The following is a 12038-nucleotide window of genomic DNA, read 5'->3' on the forward strand; positions in this document are numbered from 1 at the left end:
AGAAACTGTGCATTGGGGGCCTGGCAGGTGGATGCTTCAGCAATACACACTTAGTTGGCATTAACTCTGCCTTGTTCATTTTTGCCCTTTCCCGAATGTAAGGGAAAATGTTGACATTCCTTCATATCTTCATTTATTTAATTCTCATTACTATCTCTGATTAAAATATTTGAAGTATATTTTTTTCCAGTATTTTCAGGGCCTTAAGCCTTCCTTCAGAGTCCATGGTTTGTTTGTTTGTTTGTTTGTTTGTTTTTTCCTACCTTAAATCTAGCCAGGTAAGTACTGCAAGTGAAGACTCACAGTCAGCTCAACTTCCAGAAATTCACATTTACAGAAAAATGGTGAATTCCATTTAAATTTGCCTACACGGACGTTCTTTTTAAGTTCATCTAGTAGAAACCAATTGTGAGAAATTCTTTGTACATTTGACATCAAGGTGTGGGTTGACAAGCCATCACACGTGTTTTGCTAATGAAAAGTTTTGTCTCTGCTCTCGTTTTGAAGTTGCCCTGCTGGAGCGGTTTTCCACAGTAAGAAAGCCTGGCCTTCAGCATGCGTGCTGGACAGCTTATATGTGCCACGTGTCCTTGACTAGTAGTCAGAATCAAATCAACGCTGATAGACAGATGCCTCAACACTTCAAGGCTCTGCGCTCCGCCAGTTTAAGAGAATTTCCTTTGCAGACAGGAGGCCTCTTTCTCCAGGATTTACCAGAGCATTCAGAAGCATGGCCTTCAGCCTTCTCTACAATCCAGACCTCTCTACAAAAGTGACACAAGCCACCAACACAAACTGCTTTTATTTTTAGAGACTGGATGAAGGGGAGGAGACCTCTAATTTTATGTAGTTAGAAAATACAGGCATTAAAAACCCCATCTCAGAAACCACTCACAGAACCATCCCCACATTTGAGAAATGTAGGACCTAAGATGTTAACATATCCACTGAGTGACTATAAGGAAGTTTTTTTTTTTTTTTTTTTTTTTTTTTTTAGAAAAACAACCACAGCCGGGCGTTGGTGGCGCACGCCTTTAATCCCAGCACTCGGGAGGCAGAGCCAGGCGGATCTCTGTGAGTTCGAGGCCAGCCTGGGCTACCAAGTGAGCTCCAGGAAAGGCGCAAAGCTACACAGAGAAACCCTGTCTCGAAAAACCAAAAAAAAAAAAAAAAAAAAAAAAAAAAAAAAAAAAAAAAAGAAAAACAACCACAGGAACTAAAAAAATCAAACCACCCCCATTAGTATAATGAGCAGCAAAGTCTAAATGATCAATATGCACTTTCCCGAAAACATTTTAAAGTTGACCAAATCAGAGTAAATAGCCTTCCTGAAATAGAGCAATAAGTGGGTATCAAAACATGGTTTGGCTTTAAAGATGGGGAAAAATCACTCAGTATTTTGGGGGTGAGGGGGTAGGAGTGGGGACTGATAACCACAGAGAACTTGGCAAGAATCAAGCCAGAGAACACCCTCCCCACCCCGGCCACCCTAGGTGGCTGCAGGTCCCAGGTCCTTAGAGGGAGACAAGGCACAGAGAGAGGCTCAGAGGACAGGTGCTCAGTCCCTGCAAGGCAAAATCCACAGTCCCCAGCATCAGAGCCCCAGCTGTGTCCCAGACACGCCCAACCAGCAAAGGAACAAGAAGCAACTTTACCTTGTGGAGAAACTGTCCTTGGTGGCACTGCTGTGGGATCAGAAACACTAGTCCTTCAGCTCTGCAGAGCAGCCTTGTTAAGCCTGGGTGTGTGGTCACGAGGCAGGAAGTAACCACAGTGACAAATCACCAGCCAGGAAAGAAATAGATTTTGTCTTTATAAGGACATTTTACTCAACATTTTTTTTCCCCCGTGTCTCCTCCCCCAAATCACCTGACCACAGGTCACAGTGAAATCCAGAAGCCACCTTCCACTTCCTCTTCTCTAGGAGCATTTTGCTGGTTCCCTGGGTCTCTCAGCAGGCCCTGGGCTACTTAAACCCTTCTGATCACAGATAGGGAGCGAAGGTCAGCTCGCTGGCTGAACTCTTCTGTCTGACTCGAGTTGCTAAAAGCAAAACCCAGGAGCCTACCTACTTCCAGCAGGGGTAAACCAATTATTCATTTCTAATGAAAGATCGGAGGGAAAAGGTGGTATGTACCTGAGACAAACTGAAAGGGATTCCCATGGGAGAGCCTGCCCATCCAACCTCCCTCACTCCCCCACCCTATTTAGAACCAACCCATCCCACTCTCTTAATGATGATCTTATTGGTACAAAGAAAACAAAATGATCTCTTTAAGTACAGGGCCCCTGTAAGAGGAAAGGTTACTTACTATCTTATTTACTCATTCTTTTATTTATAGAACACTCATGTGCTAAGGATCTCTTTAACCCAATTAGAGAGTTCAATTATTTAGACATTTCCTGTAAAGGACACAAGTGCATCACACAGGCAGCTATCGCTAACAGGCTAGCCTCATTCCTTCATACAGACCAGATCTGAGTTGTGCTGACTGAATATTGAGTACAATCATCTATGCATTTCCTGGAGTCAGTGTGTTTCCATCAGTAACAGAGATAGATGCTGTCATTTAGCCTTGGGGACATCAGCCGCAGCTAGGCTCCCGGGTCAGATGGTGAAGATGCCCTGCTCATTCTACAGGTATCTCTGTTTTCCAGGAGCCATGACTGCTGTCAAGGCTCAGCACGATTCCACGCACTGGGCTGCTCTCTAGACTTCCTTGGCTTTTCTGAATTCCTTAAAAAGCTCTTGGCTTTAACTTCCAATGCTGAGATAAAGTCTTGCAGCTTATCTCTGGCATCAGCCTGATGAGGGACCTACTCAGAAACCCTGCAGGGCTCCTATTGGGCAAGAGGGTCTGCTAAAGAATGGGAAGACATAGGGAAGGCTCAATTTTCTCTAGATGTGATCCTTAAGAACATTCTAGAAATGGCTCTAGTACGAACTGACGACTCTCTTTTGATGGCCCAGGCAAGAGCGAGGTGGTGAGTAGGACCCCAGTTAATAAGTGGCAGAGAGAGTTCCAGGGCACCCGACTTCATCTAAAGAAACACTCAGACACTGTCCATACAGGACTGACCACATGGACACAGCAGTAAAATGCTGGTGGCCTCCACTCCTGGGAACAGTCCTCACTCAGGGTCCTGCAGCAGGGCTCCCCAGATGGTCTTATTAAGGGGAGTGTGTGCAGACAGTGCCTGTGCCTGTCTGTGACTACATACTTGTGGTTCCAGAAGGGAGTAAAGGCCGCATGCCTCATGAAAAGGAACCAATCCACATGTTGCTTACCTGGGTGACAGAAAGCAGGAACATTCTGTATGTGCTTTTGCCTGATCGCAGGAGACGGGAGGAAATCTATAAACGAAAAAGAGGAAAAACACACTCATGCCTCGGTTCCTCTAGTGTGTGAGTGTCTGCCAGAACTGGTGACTGAGACAGATGAAAACACAACCATTGCTCTCTCCCAGGGAGAACAAAGCCTGGTGCAGAGAAACATGTAAGTCAATGCTCAAGGGAGGGCAGGGGGAAAAGCAGCGTGATGTGAAGCAGGCACAGATTTGAGGAGAGCTGACCGGAAAACGTGCGGAGTTTCAGCTAGACTCTGGTTCTGCTTGCAGTGACTTGGATCCCGACTGTGCCTACACCAAGGGAGATGAAAGCCGCCGAGCAGGACATTGCTTATCGCCACCTGGCTGACACAGCCCCTTCTCCCTCAGCATCAGCTCAGCTCTGATCCTCCTCAGCCACCTGTCACTGCCCCCAGCCACATCCTGGATTTCACCATTCAAGTGCCTCCCTTGTAATCTCCCCACCTGCATTGCTCCTGATGAAAATCTACCCAGGGGAAGCAGTTGAGGAGGCCGTCTCAGAACAGACTTTCCCAGGCAAGCCTTTTTTTCCCCCTGCCAGTATTTCAAAGTGCTTATGATGGTTACACAGGAGGGTAACTTTGAGTTTCATTGCTTTTAGTTTCTCTGCAGACAGTATTCCCTTCAGCTCTGTGCCCAGATATATCCCCACTCCCATCTGCTGTGAGTCTCTGCTGCCCCCTCTTCCAATGAGTCCACCTCTGCTTTGCCTTGCCTTGATGATGCCTCCTGCTCTCCCTGAATTCACCTGACACCCAGGCCTGCTCTAGGGTCATGACCTCAATCTCCAAGGCCAGATCACCGGCACAGGAGAGTGGCCCAGTAAGAGTTCTGGATCAGGTAACTGGGGTCAAAGGTCCACTTGACTGATGAACTGGTTGGATGACTTTAGACAGATGACTTAATTTCTTCGGCCTCCAGATCTTCATCTAGGAGATGGGATGAGACCCGTGTCTGTTTTGTGCATCTGTCGATAGGATTAAGGGAACAGCGACCTGGGAAAACTGCCTGTCGCAAAGAAAGTGGGGTGAGGGTGCTGACTGCTTTTTAAATATTTATACCAGGCTGTGGACTAGACCTTTCCCATATATTATTTGATTTATTCCTTACCCACAACACATGAATTAGATATTACTTTCTTCAGCTCAATAGTATCTTTATTGGCATATGAGTCACATGGCATAACATTTACTCTTCAAATGTTAAGTAGTTTTATCATAAGACCAGACCTGTATACACATTATGTTATACAATTCAAGAATATTTTTATCACCCCCAAAAGAAACCCAGTACCAATGATCAGTTATTTTCCACTTACCCGAAGCTCCTACATCCTCAGCCTTCTACAATGACTATTTCCGTCTTTATGGATTTGCCTGTTCTCAACATATCACAAATGAAACCATGGCTTCTTGTAGCCTTCTGATTGGGTTAAGCCAGAGTTTTGTTAGGTGGGCCTTGAACTCTCAATCCTCTTGTCTCAGCCTCCTGAGCGCAGCTGAGATTACAGGTGTGTTCCTTGATGACCAAACAATTTCATGTCTTTGTGTGTGTAGTTGCTTGGTTTCCTCATTTAGCATGTCTTTAAGGTGCATCCATGTTGTACCATGCATCGCTACCCTCATTCCTTTTTATTTTTAATTACATTCTATTTTATTTACTTTGGAGGTTGCCCCTCCCATGACACATAAGTGGGGGTCAGAAGGCAACTTTGAGGGGCCAGTTCTCCTCCTTCACCATCTGGGCACCGGGAATGAAAATCAAGTCTTCAGGATTGGCACCAAATGCCTCTCCCTCTTGAGCTCTCTCACTGGCCCTTCGTTCTTCTTCATAAAAGAACGATGTCCCAGGTTTGAGGCTATAGCACATGCTATGGCCCATGGGTCAGTTGGTGGCCATTCGGATGGGTCTGCTGCTTTGGCACTATGAATGGCAGGCACTGCTATGAGTATTTGAATATGTATTCTGTATGGCTATGCTTTTTAACAAATGAATGTGTGCACATCATTTTAGAAGTTGCATATTACCCCAAGGCTGGTTACAAAGCATCACTTTTTTTTTTTGCATCCTTTTTAAAATTTTATTTTTATTATTAAGAGATTTTCTATTCATTTTACATACCAACCACAGATTCCCCTCTCCTCTCTCTTCCCGCCCCCCCCCCCAGCCTTCACCCCTCAACCCACCCCCCATTCCCACCTCCTCCAAGGCAAGGTCTCCCATGGGCAGTCAGCAGAGCCTGGAACATTCAGATGAGGCGGGTCCAAGCCCCTCCTCCCTGCACCCAGGCTGTAAAGCAACACTCTTGACAATTATCCTTCTGATTTCTCTTCCCTAGAGAGAACCGTTCTCAACAGACACAGCCTTTTCCTCCACTGTTAGCTCCAAACTTTCAGGTGCTGTACTTACACCATATCTTGATTACTTAGATTCATGTACATAGACATGAATATATACACTTATCTCTACTTCCTATTTGGAAGTGAATTTGAGTCTCACATACCGTTATCTAGAACAAGTTACAACAATATTTTCATTAAATCAATATTCAGCTTTTATAATGACTATCAAAATAGTCATAACTGGACTGGGGAGACGGTCCAGTGGGTAAAGTGCTGCCACACAGTGTAGTGACCTGAGTTCAAGTCCCCACACCCCTGTATATCCAGGCAGGGTCCTCTATGTCTCTCCTCCCAGCACTCCCACAGGGAGACCAAAGGTGGCGGCGACAGGAGTATTCCGGGAATCTTGAGGGCCTGCCTTGTGAAATGAGGAATAACGAAAAGCCTGCGTCAAACAAGATGGAAAGCAACGAGTGACATCTGAGGTTGTCCTCTGACCACCTACATGCACCCAGAGGCACACACGTGCCCACGCTCACACACACACAAAAGCACACATAGCTTTATACACACACACACACACACACACACACACACACACACACACACACACACAAAGATACACACACATAAAACAAACAACAGACAAACAAGCAAACCATAAAACAAAACACGTTCCTGGGCAATGGCATGCACTATGCTTCTGTATCTTCTTAATTTGTTAGGTTTCCCACATACTTATGAACACCACATAGAATTCTCTAACAGAGCTAAAGTAAGACAAAACAAAGCAAAGCCCAACAAAAACAAAGCTTGCATCCATCCCTCTCCTGTGATCTTGGAGAGGACCCTCTGAAGTCCCCATCCTCCGTATGGTCTGTGCCCCTCGGTATGAGAAGGTCATCCATCTTAGCCTCGTCCAGGAAGCTCTTTCTTCTGCTCTCAGCTGGAAATCACACATCTTCCAGTCTCTGAGTCCACTTCCTTGTTTAAAAGGGGCGTATCCTCTACCAGATTCCTCAGAACACATGGGGCAAAAAATTTTTTGAGACATTCAACAACTGAAAACACATAGGACCTACTTGCATTCTCAGAAATTCACCCTGGAAAACACTTTTTCCCCCCTCAGAACTGTGAAGGACTCTTCAGTGTGTTCCAGATTATAGCATTGCTGTTGAGAAAGCTGATGTCTTTCTAATAGTCCCTCCTATATCATTTCTGATTTTCTTTTTCTGAAATATCAGGATTTCTCCTTTACACCCAGTGTCCTGAAGTGTTTGTATGAAAGTTCTCGGTGTAGGTCTGTGTGCACCCACTGTGTGAGGTTATCATGATAGTTAGTGTGGGTCTGTGTGCACCCACTGTGTGAGATTATCATGATAGTTAGTGTGGGTCTGTGTGCACCCACTGTGTGAGGTTATCATGATAGTTAGTGTGGGTCTGTGTGCACCCACTGTGTGAGATTCTTCCAATCCCCTTCCACCTGGAAAGCCAAGTCTTTGCACTCTGAGACATTCTTCCTCTCACTGTACTCTCTTCCTCTCTTCCCTCCCCTGGCCATCTTTCCAGGGTCCCTTCCCTGGCGTTGCACTAATTGCATGCTGTGCATCTTGGGTTGGTTTTCTCACACCCCACTTCCCCCTATTATTCTCTGCCTCTTGGTCCTCAGGTCTTACTGTCAGAGTCTTCCCCCACCCCCAGTTCCTACTAAGAGTGCTATTCCTGCTGGTGTTGCTTACTTTTCTGTCCCGGTCCATTCTGTGAGGTTACCACACAATTCTACAGACTGTATCATTTAGAAGAACAGAAACGCATTTGCTCCCAGTTTAGAGAACTGGAGTCCAGTCGAAGGTGTGGTTTGGCAGGGTCTTCTTACTACGCCCTCACATGGAGGAAGGTGAAGGGTAAAAGCAAAAGGAGCTGAACTCCCCTTTTATAATGGCACTAGCCCCACCTGGACCAGGCTTCCTCTTTGGGGTCACCAACCAGCTCCCAGATGATGACACAGAGACTTATTAGTTTTGAATGTCTGGCCTAGCTTAGGCACGCTTCTGGGTAGCTCTTTTAATTTAAATTAACCTGTTTCTCTTCATCTACCTTTTGCCCCGGGGCTCATTACCTTTCCTACTTCTGTATATATTATTTTACTGCTTTTCCTGACTGCTGGCTGGTGTCTGCCTGGCTCCTGGCCCTGGGCATGTCTCTCATTCTCTCCTCCTTCTCTCAGTCTTCCCTTCTTTTCTCTGAGCCTAGAGTTCTCGACCTATTTCTTTTCTCTGCTTGCCAGGCTATCCTTTCTCCTGCCCAGCTATTGGCTCTTCAGCTCTTTATTAGACCAATCAGGTGCCTTAGGCAGGCAAGGTGAAACAAATGCAACACATCTTTACATCATTAAACAAATGTAGCATAAATAACACACCTTTATGTAGTTAAGGTAATATCCCACAGCATAAACAAATGTAACACATCTTTGCCTAGTTAAAATAATATTCCACAACACCCACCCAGAGGGGCAAAGCCCTCATGACTATAACTTCTTTAAAGCCTCACCTCCTTGCGCTGTCTCAATGGCAGGCAAACTGTCCCAGGAACCTATGAGGGGACAAATATTCAACCCATAGCAACAGCTAAGTGCTTTTTTCTCTCCCCGCCCCCAGGATTCTTGTGTTATAGCAAAGTGGAACACAGGATGGGTGGGGAACGTGTCTCTGCCCCATATGTAAACTACAAAGCTTCCTGTGTTTAGGCTCCATTTTGCTTCCCTGCCTTCAGAAGGATCCTGTAGCCCAGAGTCCTGAATTCTGCTGAGTGCCCACAGTGTGAGGGCATGATATGTATTTTCTCACATCACAGACTTGGAGTTCGGCTAAAGCACTTCCCACAGTGTGTGTGTGTGTCCCATGGCTTCTAACCTTCTGCTGGACTCTAGTGTTTTGTTGTCTTTCGCTGACAGCCTTCAACAAGATACAGAGTTCTAGGAGGCTGATGGTTGAGTTGCCTTGATTAGCTTCTGAACAGGGCACCAGGCGTTTCATAGATACCTGTTTAAAAATTAATACAGAAGACGAAGCTGGGCTTCAAGGATAGGACTGAAATCACAGGAAACATACATGATAAAGACTACTGCTGGGAGAAAGCAAGGTACATAGAGAACCTGACCGAAGCTGAGTCCTGTGACCAGTAAGAATGCAGATTGTGGTGGGGAGGGGAGTGTGTGTGTGTGTGTGTGTGTGTGTGTGTGTGTGTGTGTACACGCACGTGAACGAGACAGGTGGAGGCTGAACAGAGTTCAGCTCACGGCAGGTCTTCAATATGGGTTACAGATCTTAAATTTACCCTGAATCTTAGGGTTTTCCAGAGAGGCAGACTAGGATATATATGTCTGTGTGTGTGTGTGTGTGTGTGTGTGTGTGTGTGTGTGTGTGGTGTATTATGTGGATTATATACATTTCCAAAGAGATTTTTAAGACTTGACTTGTGTGATTACAAGTGCTGACATATATCAAGACCTTTAGGAAAGTCCCTGATACAGATCTAGTGTGAACTCTAGTAGGCTTGGGATCCAGGAAAAACCAGGCTTTCAGTTTTGGTGCAAAGGGAAAAAGAAGTCAGTGTCCCAGTTCAAGGCAACCAGCCAGGGGCAGGATCTCCTCCACAGACAGTATGTCACGTGAGCACTTCACATCGTCTTGTGGGGGCAGTGGGGAGAGCCTGCCTTTCCCTGCGTCAGGAACTTTGGTGACTTAGATGAAGGCCATCAATATTAGGGAGGGCCACCTGCTGTACGGTCAAAACTTCCAATCAAAATTCACCCCAAGGCACTGTCACCAAACCCTAGGATAGTGTTGGGCTGAGTACCTTGGCATGCGACAGGCTGGCCACCTTAACCATAATATTAATTATCACCCTCTCCAAGCACTGGAGAGCTCTTTTAAGATGTGTATTCGTTTCCCAAGGCTGTGACAACAATGACCACACACTAAATGATCTAAAGTGACAGAAACGTATTATCTCTAAGTTCTAGAAGTTAGAAGTTTAGAATGAAAGGTGCTGGCACGTTGGCTCCTTCTGAAAGTTGTCTGTCATCTTGCTCCACGTCTGTCTTAGTTCCTGATGGCTTCCAGACATCCTTTGTCATCCTTGCTTATAACGACATCACTCGGATTTTTTTTTTTTTTTGCCTGAACTTACATTTCTGTGCCCACATTTCCCCTTTTTAAAGGAAGACAGCAATATTGGATTACGTTCCATCCTAATGATCTCATCTTGATCATCCCCAAACACCCCATTTCCAAATAAGGTTGCACTGGTAGGCAGTTGGGTACAGGACCTCAACATCTTCATGGGGATACAATTCACTAAGGAGGCATCAATGAGAAGTGACAAAGTCATGTCTGTGTTCTAGAAAAACCACAAGGGCTGGAGCAGGGGAGAATAAAGATGAAACCACCTGGAGCGGGGAGGTGGCCGTGAGCGGGGCTCTGGTGATGCTAGAAGCCATGGGAGAGAGAGGTATGTAGCCCTTAGGGAGAGAAAATGACTGAACATCTATAATGGAAGGAGGAGACTGGATGAAATAAAAGAAGGGGTCTGGGTGACCCCGTTTGTGGATGGGGAGCTGGGTGGTGGGCAGCTGCACCACTCAATGAGGCCAGGAACACAGGGGCAGCAGTGGAGGTGACTGTAAGCTTGGTAAAAGGCTACCTTTTTACTGTCATCAGTTTCCACAGTCTTCACTGGCCCCCTTCATTCTGAAACCAGACTCCCCTCAGTGGAGCGTGACAGCCTCGCCTTTCTCCGAGGTTCCACACTTCTAACTACGTAGAGTCGCCTCCCATGCTCTTCTCTATGAACAAGTACTGATGTGGAAATTAAGAATGTGTGGTTGGATGTTGAAGCCTCCAAACATCCCAAGTGTCTAACAGTGAATTCATCACTTCTCTGTGCGGCCCACGGCACTCTTCTAGTCCTCCATTTCCCCCCATTGCCCACATGTGGTTAACATAGCTTTACATTTCCCATACAGTCTTTCCCGGCTCAATACCACATTAGGATGAGCTTCTTGATTTTTCTACCTCCCATTTCTCCTACGCTCAATCCCGCTTACATATCACTACCATGTTACCCTCCAGAAAGCTACACCCCGCTCCCATTACTCTTGCTCACTAAGTACCTGAAATTGCTCATCACCACCAGGATAATTTCTGAATTCTGCCTCCATTCACTTCCCTAATCTCATACAAACAACATGATCCCTCTGATCTGTCATTAATCTTCTGATAAACCTAACATATTTTTCATTTGCCAATTGAGACTCCACTCCCCCCCCCCGCCCGCCCCCACTACTTCCTTTCCAATTGTGTCCTAGAACATTAAGTTCTTACGTGCCTTCAAACCCTTCATTCTGACCCTGACTGAAATGCCCTCATTCATCACCAACTTTGTCTTTCCTTTCCTCTCAGGTCCCAGAGCACTTGTCTACGAGCCATTGTTGATGTCTCTAGCACTCTGCCTTTCTTTGTCAACTAATCTTTATGATTGCATGCCTATGTGTGTTTAAACGCCTTTATCTGTGGGGAGTGGATAGAGTCCTGGGTGAATGTGTATTGTTGGCATAAACGTGGCCCTGTCAACGACCCCAATGCTTCAGACTCATGGGAATGACAAGAGCTATCCCAGGTCAGGCTATGGGAATGACAAGGCCTTCCCCTGGTCCAAGTATGGATGTTGATGAATGACTGACCTTTGCCTAAAGCCAGTGTGTGCACAAAGAGCAACCACATCTTCCTCCTCCTAAATATTGCCTCTGCAGACTGCCTAGAATCCCAGAGGTCTTTACACAGAGACAAGGGAACACGGAGCAAGCTGGCTAGCCAGACTAGCCGAACTAGTGAGAGACCCTGCCTTGGTATGCACAATAGAGAGCGATTGAGGAAGATACTCGATGTCAGCCCCTGGTCTCCACAGGCACCCCAGACATGCGCATACACACCCCCACACAAACACAACACATTTTAAAAAGGAAACAGAAGCTGGGCATGGTGGCACACCCCTTTGATCCCAGCACCTGGGAGGCAGAGGCAGGTGGATTTCTGTGAGTTCAAGGCCAGCTTGGTCTATAGAACCAGGTTCCGGGACAGCCAGAGCTACATACAGAGAGATTCTGTCTTAACATAAAATGAAATAATAACTTAAAAAATAAAGGGAGAACAGACGAGTAGGATGGTATGTGGCTGTGCCTGAGACATGTGTAGGTGCTGACCAGAAGATGAGGGGACAGAGAGTGAACATCATGTCAGACAGAAGGCCAGCAGCTCTTGGAGCACA

The 12038-nt window shown here is 46.1% G+C and overlaps 1 protein-coding gene across 2 annotated transcripts in view; it reads right to left on the minus strand.

Annotated features, from left to right (window-relative positions):
* Positions 1–12038, minus strand: part of Lcp1 (lymphocyte cytosolic protein 1) — a 93104-nt gene that overhangs the window by 54795 nt on the left and 26271 nt on the right. For both annotated transcript variants that reach the window (XM_028878161.2, XM_037208385.1), the window contains exons 2-3: positions 3290–3355; positions 1656–1738 (exon numbers count right to left, since the gene is read on the minus strand). The gene's annotated coding sequence lies outside the window, so the exon portion shown is untranslated. The remainder of the gene's footprint in view (positions 1–1655; positions 1739–3289; positions 3356–12038) is intronic.

This window comes from Peromyscus leucopus, chromosome 9 (assembly GCF_004664715.2).
Source record: "Peromyscus leucopus breed LL Stock chromosome 9, UCI_PerLeu_2.1, whole genome shotgun sequence".
NCBI lineage: Eukaryota > Metazoa > Chordata > Mammalia > Rodentia > Cricetidae > Peromyscus > Peromyscus leucopus.